We start from the raw sequence: 7,677 nt of genomic DNA on the forward strand, positions 1-7,677 counted from the left end.
CGAAACCACCAAAGCTTGAAAATATTGAGGATTACACATGGTGGAAAGAACGGTTTATCAACTGGACTAAAGCTTGCGCACATGAAAGCTGGTTTTGCTTGGAATTTGGTTACGATAGACCTGTTAATGACAAAGGAGAAGAAATTTCACTCAAAAGCTTAACAGATGAAGATAAAAGGAAATTCTCATATGAGTAGAAGATGATCGCCTTGATTCAACAATCTATCCGAGATGATATATTTTCTTTGTTAAATCATGATGGGTCATCAAAATCGGTTTGGGAAGCATTAAGGGTTAAAGCCGAAGGAGGCAAATAAATTAAAAAGAACAAAATTGTTTTACTAAAAAAGGAATTTTATTTGTTTGATAGTTTAAAGGGAGAGTCAGTGAGGCAAATGATTGATCATTTAAAAATTAAAATCGAAAGGTTTGAGATTGTGAAAATGAGAGAGGAAATAATTGATGAAATCATAGAAGCATTACCATGAGCCGATCAGTGGCAAACGTTTGTTTTTATCTTGAAAAATGATGTTTTATATGATTCAATTACTCTTGATGTGTTGATAGAAAAGATAGAAAGTCATGAGCTTGAGCTACAAAAGCAAAGCAAGATGAGCGGTTTTTCGCATCATCAGAATGTCGTTCTTTATTACAAAGGTAGCACACCTTCGGTGAAAGTTGGTGAATCACCAAAGACCGGATTCAGCGTTGAAAAGACGAAAGAACCACAAACAAGCTCACTAAGCTACAATCCAGGATACCATTCATCTCCTTCAAAAGCAAGCCCTGAAGAATCTGAAGAAGTTCTCAGTAACATCGCTCTTAAATTGAAGAATTCTCCAGCTATGAGCATCAATGCAGCAAAACAACAAATGAGTTTTCTGGCATCTGTGTTAGAGTCCTACGAAGGTCTAGTATCTGGAAAAACTAGAAACTCAGAGCTGACGAAAGGAAGACTACGACCAGATCGACCCAGTAGAAATGGAACTCATTGACATACGCTGGTGTTTAGCCAGTTACATCCGAAGAGCACAGAGGTATATGGAGATTACTGGGAAGCAGTCAATAGGTGGTCCGTCAACAAAGCTGGGATTCGACAAATCCAAAGTGACCTGCTTCAGATGTAAGCAAAAAGGTCATTTCAAAAGAGAATGCAAAAACTCTAAAGTTGACGAAACTGAGAAACCTTTCAATGATGATTATTACCGAAAGGCGATTTACCACCGTAGCAAAGAAGAGCCAAAAATGATCGAAAATAATCCCAAAGAGAAGTCAAGAGCATGTGCAGTAATCCATGATAATGAAGGGTATGATTGGATTGAGATTCTTCCAGAAGAAGATCGTGTTGATAATCGTTTCGCAGCTCATGGCAGAACTATATCAAAGAGCCAACATCGTGCCTTTGTTGCTGAAATAAAGGAGAAAACTCGAGAAGAGATTCTGAAAGAGAAGACTGAAAGAGAAATATTCTTTACTGGGTGCAGAATTGAGAAAATGCAGGAAGAGTATGAAGATGCTGTAAGAAATAAAAGATGGGACAAGAAGCGAGAATGTTATGTTAATAAAAATGGTGAACCTGTTGTCCACAAGAAAGACATAGTCCATGATGATGTTCTTGCAGTAATCCCTTTGTCCGGCGAATACTACTCAAACATAGAAAAAGATAAAACTTATCTGAAAAAGCTGGACAAGATAATTCGTGATGTAATGACCGCAAGTTTGAAAAAGAGGGATGAAGAGAGAATGAAAAAGAATGTTGAAGAATTGGTTGATGATTTGAAGAAAGTGGCTGAAGAAGAGAAGGTAGAAAACGTTGTGAAAGAAGCTGCTACTGAAAAACAGTAGGCTGTTGAGGAAGACAAGAAGAAAGAAGAAGAAGAAGAAGAAGTGAAGATGGAAAGTTTGGTTGAAGTAAATGATGGTGATGGTACTGGTACTGGTACTGGTGAAGAAAAACCGAAGAAGAGTGAAGCTGATCAGACACTGATAGAAGCGAAAGCCGAGGTGCCAATCACTAAGGTAAATTCTGATTCTGAAGTCTTAAATGAAACTGTTGAACAGTGCAAGAAACGCATGGAAACGTGCAGTGCTTGTATTGAAAAAGAGGAAAAGTTCAGAACAAGAGATCTTGAATTTAATAAAATCGAAGAAGTTTTCAAAAATAAATGCAAAGAAATGTTAGAAAACGAAAGGATTTTAAAAGGTAATGATGATAAGTTTACACAAAAATGCAAAAATTTAGAAAAAGAAAATGAGATTTTGAAAGAAAAGGTTTCAAAAATGACAGAAGAATGTGTTCAAAAAGAAAATGCATGTCAGGAAATGAAAAAGGAATATGATTCAATAAAATTGGCTTATCCCATTACTAAAAAGTCATATGAAGATGTGAAAGGTCAAATGAAACTTGTTCAATCGAGATTGAAATACTGTTCTGAAACAACTGATACGCTTAAGCGACAGTATGAAATAAAGCAACAAATTGTAAACGCTTACATTGAGGATATTGCTAAGCTAAAGCGTCAGATTGCTGATTTAGAACAGGATAACAACAAGTTAAAAAGTTATCATCCGTCATCATATGTACTTGAAAGAATTTTCAACATAAAACCGGGTGATGATGATTCTGAGAAAAACAAAAAGGGCATTGGTTCTGAGTATAATCAAGTTCCTCCACCGGAAAAGTTTGCATTTTATGATGATGAAAAGGTCGAAAAAGCTTTCATCATGGTAGATCAATTGCCAGATAACATTGGCGTAACCTATTCCAAATCTGATGATTCAAGTGATTCAGAGGTGGTAGGTAAGGTTGTTGAAAGTGTGTTGAAAGAAGAGTCAATTGAAACAGGTAAATCTGAATCACAGGATGAAAATGAAGGTAGTTTTCATGAAGAATATCTGAAAACTCAAAATCTAAGAAAAATTTGAATGATGATTCAAAAGGAATGGTTTATACCATGATTGGATCGGACAAATTATTCTTAGATGTTGTATTCCCAATTCAGAATGTGATTTTAGAAAAGATTGACAAAGTTTTCAAGATGATTGAGATTGAAAAGTCTGAAATTTCAAAGTGTTAGTGCACTACGTCTATTGACTTCGTCTTGTATCATGTAATAGATTAGGATAGGTTAGAATATTCTGTGCACGAGGTTCGAGAAACGAAATATGGTGGTATAGCATGTAGGTCCGCTTATATGGACGTTGTCCATATAAGCGAACCACTCTCATCACAACAGGTTCGCTTTTAGGACAGTTCACATAAGCGAACCAGAACTACTATATATTGTGCACTTGTGTTGTTCATTTGGTACGGACCTGATTGTGTAACGAAGTGCTGCCAAATTGTTTCCAAGTTGTAAACATTGTCAAGATCAATAAAGTGAAGCATTATATTTAGTTTGAGCGTCTGATTCATTGATTCCGCCTTTGAATTAGATAAACGACTCTTCTGATCGACTCATTCAGGGTCAATGACGATCCAACAAGTGGTATCAGAGCTCAGGAGGAAGAGTTCAGCTCAAATTTGATCTGTTTTCTGTCTTCCACACCTTCTTTTTCGAATTAGACAAGTTTCCACGGTTAAAATCGGACGAATTTTTCACAGGACATGTATTAGTGGACAATAACAAACCCTTGAAAGTTTCGAGTTAAAATTCGGATTAAAAATGTTCAAAATTGGTTAAAAACTGAGGTCCGCTTTTACGGTTAATCAGAGATCCGCTCGAATTAACATGTTCGGTCCGCTTTTGTGACTCTGGTCCGCTCCAAAAACAGCCTAGGTCCGCTCGAAAACACATTGATCCGCTCTAGTTGTCCGCTCGAATGTACTAGGTTGGCTCGACCGGTTCGCGTTTGTGTCACTAGATCTGCTCGAAAAGTGATAGATCCGCTTGAATGTACAATCTAGGTCCGCTCGAGTAAACATTTTCTAGTCCGCTCGATTGATAATTCTGGTCCGCTCGTTCAACATTACATGGTCCGCTCATCCGGACATTATTAGGTCCGCCTATTGATCCAATAGGGGTTCGCTTATTCAGTCAGAGTTATTGGTCTGCTTATTTGACCAATCTGGTTTCGCTCATTCGTTCAATCCGATTTTCGTCCAAGAGTCAAGATCATTTCATGACAATCGAGTATTAGTGTATTTCAAAATTACTCGAGATTGCTTTAACTGATTCAGTTTGTTTGTTTGCTTCCAGGTTATTGACTTTCAGGTGATCAAAAATGTCGAACAACGGTGAAGAATTCTACAATACATTCTACAACGCGTTCACTTCCGAATCGTCAGATAGAAGATCTGAGTTGAAAGAATATTCAAAAGAGATTTCGAATAATCTGAAGTTCGAAAACATGTACGGAAGCCAACAGAAGCCACCAAAGTTGATGAAAGTTGAAGATTATAATTGGTGGAAAAACAGGTTTGAAGGGTGGGTGAAAGCTTTCGCTCCTGAGAGCTGGTTAAAGTTAGTAACTGAATATCAAGCACCAGAGAAAGCAGGAGGAGAGTTAATCGAGGAGAAAGATTTTTCAGAAAAAGATGTAAAGAATGTTGTTGCTGAATACAGAATGATAACGTTGATCAAACAGTAAGTGAGAGAGGATATTATCTCATTGCTTGAACAAGAAAAAACTTCAAAGAAATTGTGGGAAGCATTGGAGAGAAAGTGTATTGGGAGTAATGAGATTGTCAAAAACAAGAAGAAGTTGTTGCGTAGAGAGTTTGATTTATTCAGCTGTATGAAAAATGAATCTGTTCGTAAAATGCTAGAGAGATTCGGACATCTGAAAATGGAGTTGACCAGACATGGAATCAATTATGATGAAGATTTGATGGTGGATAAATTGTTTGATTCATTGCCAAATGATCAAGAATGGCAATATTTCGCTCTTATGCTAAAGAATACAATCAAGCCAGATGATTTAAAGATTGATTTGCTGATCGAAAGGCTTGAAAGTCATGAATTGGAGTTAAAGAGATCTAAAGTCAACAGTCCAGCTTATCAGCAGAATGTGGAGCTTTATTACAGAGGAAATATACCAAATGTTGGTTCTCCAAAAACAACATTTTCTGCAGAAAGTTCGAACTCAGTCAACAATGAAAGTCTTCACAGTGGGTTTCACAGTGGTTCTTCTTCAAACACTTCAGACCAATCTGCTTCAAAGAATGTATTTCAGTGTAATATCGCAATCGATTTGAAGAATGGACAGAACTTCAGTGAAGAATCAGCAAAACAACAGATGGTTTTCTTAGCATCTGTACTGGAATCGTATGAAGGCCTCGTCCCAGGGAAGATTGGAAATACCAATTTGACAAAAGAAGAGTATGATCAAATAGACCCCGAGGAGATGGAACTGATGGATATCAGATGGTGCATGGCCAGTGCAGTTCGTCGAGCACAGCGGTTCATGGAGATTACGGGGAGGAAGTCAATTGGAGGGCCATCTACCAAACTGGGTTTTGATAAATCCAAAGTGACATGTTTCAAATGCAAACAAAAAGGTCACTTCAAGCGCGAGTGCAGAAATTCGTATGTTGCTGATGATTCTGAAAACCCGTTCAACAAAGATTATTACAAGAAAGCGATTTACCATCAAAATAAGTCTGAACCACCAAGGTTGAAACAACAGGAAGAAAAATCAAGGGCTCTTGCAGTCATTTATGATGATGAAGGTTATGACTGGAGCAAAGAAGTTCTTCCAGAACACGATGCTGTTGGTTATGCATTTGTTGCAAAAGATGATCATGATACCTGGTGGAGAAGAGATAGTGCAAGATGGGAGATTGACAAACTGTATGAACCATTTCAAGAAGCACAGAGAGCCAAGAGATGGAATGAAGAGTTGGAGTGTTACTTGGACCCACAGGGTAATCCAGTGGTAGATCCGTCAAAAGTTGATTTTGATGTTGTAACCAATGTGTTTCCAAGTGAGCGAACTTTCAACACGAAAAGGCTTTCTGATAAAAGCTATCTGCCAGAGTTGATGAACAAGTTGAGAGAAGTCTTTGAAGCAAGTCTACCGAAGGTGGTAGAGATGAAGAAGAGAAAAGAAGAAGAGTTGAAGAAGATGATTGAAGAAGTAAAGACTGTTGCAAAGCTTGCTGGTGAAGAGGATCAAAAAGCTGAGGAAGAACAGAAGCCGAAAGAGATGGAAGAAAAAGTTGAGAAGATACAGGAGACAAAGGCAGCTGAGCACGCCGAGGTGTCAATCATTGAGGTAATAAAATCTTCTGAATTATCAAATGTTGAATTGGTTGAAGAAAAGGAAAACAAGTGCAGGAATTGCATTGAAAAGTGCAAAGCCTGTACTGAAAAAGAAGTAAAAACAAAAGATAATGAAATGAACAAACTTGAAAATGCTTTAAAACTGAAATGTAAAGAAAGGATTGACACAGAGCAAAGTTTAAAATTAAAAGTTGAGAAATTAACACAGAAATGTCATGATTTTGAAAAAGAAAATAAGGTTTTGAAAGAAAAATGTGAAACAAAATGTGTTGATTGCATTGAGAAAGAGTCTAAGTTTCTAGAGTTACAAAAACAGTATGATTCTTTAAAATGGTCAAGTCAGAGAGTACAAGAAGCTTATGATACTTTGAAGAGCCAAGTCAAAAGTTTTGATCAAAGATTGTCTGAAACTTTAACAACCAAAGAAATGTATGAAAGACAGTTTAAAGAAAAGCAAATTGAATTAAACAAGCGTGTTGATGAAATTGCTAATCTTAAACAAGTCTTGGCTGAAAAAGAAAAGATTGTTACAAAACTTCCAAGTTATCATAACTCTTCGTACATTCCCGAACGCATTTTCAACATCACACCAGATGACAAAGATACTAATAACTGTAAAAAGGGTATTGGTTCAGAATTTCATCAGGTACCACCACCATTGAGAGACAATTATACTTTTTATGATGAGGAAAAGGTGGCAAAGGGTTTAAACATAGCTGACCAATTACCTGAAAGCATCGATGTGATTTACACCAAAACTGATGATGCTAATGATTCAGAGGTGGTGAGTAAGGTGGTTGATAGTGTTTTGAAAGATGAGTCTTCAAAAGGTAAGTCTGAATCACAGGATGAAGATGAAGGAAATCTTTATGATGGATATCTGAAAGATACAAAATCCGAGAAGAATTTGAATGATGATTCAAAAGGATTGGTTTATACCATGATTGGATCGAACAAACTATTCTTAGATGTTGTTTTCCCGATTCAGAATGTGATTTCAGAGAAAATTGACAAAGTTTTCAAGATGGTTGAAATTGAGAAGTCTGAAATGTTGAAGTTTGCTGGTAAAGGTTTCAAAGGGTCTTATAACAAACCTGGTTCTAAGAAGAAAAACATGAAGTCTGGTTTGGGGTATAAGAAGAAACATAATCGAAACAGAACTAAAAGGTCCAATTTTCAGACAAAAATGACTTTTGTTCAAGGAAAAAGCTTCACCGAAGAAGAAAAACTCAATATTGGAAAACAATCTAATGCAGAGTTTGAGGTCATGAAAAAGAAACAACAACAGCCAAAAGATGTGTCAAAGAAAGTTTGTTTTAAATGTGATTAAATTGGACATGTTGCACGAAAGTGTCAAAATCCAAAGTCTGTTGATGTTGAAAAACAGAAATCTGGGAATGAGAAACCAAGGTCAACCAGATTTGATTCGAGACAAACTTGGAAGTTTAACACA

This window comes from Helianthus annuus, chromosome 17, assembly GCF_002127325.2.
Source record: "Helianthus annuus cultivar XRQ/B chromosome 17, HanXRQr2.0-SUNRISE, whole genome shotgun sequence".
Classification (NCBI taxonomy): domain Eukaryota; kingdom Viridiplantae; phylum Streptophyta; class Magnoliopsida; order Asterales; family Asteraceae; genus Helianthus; species Helianthus annuus.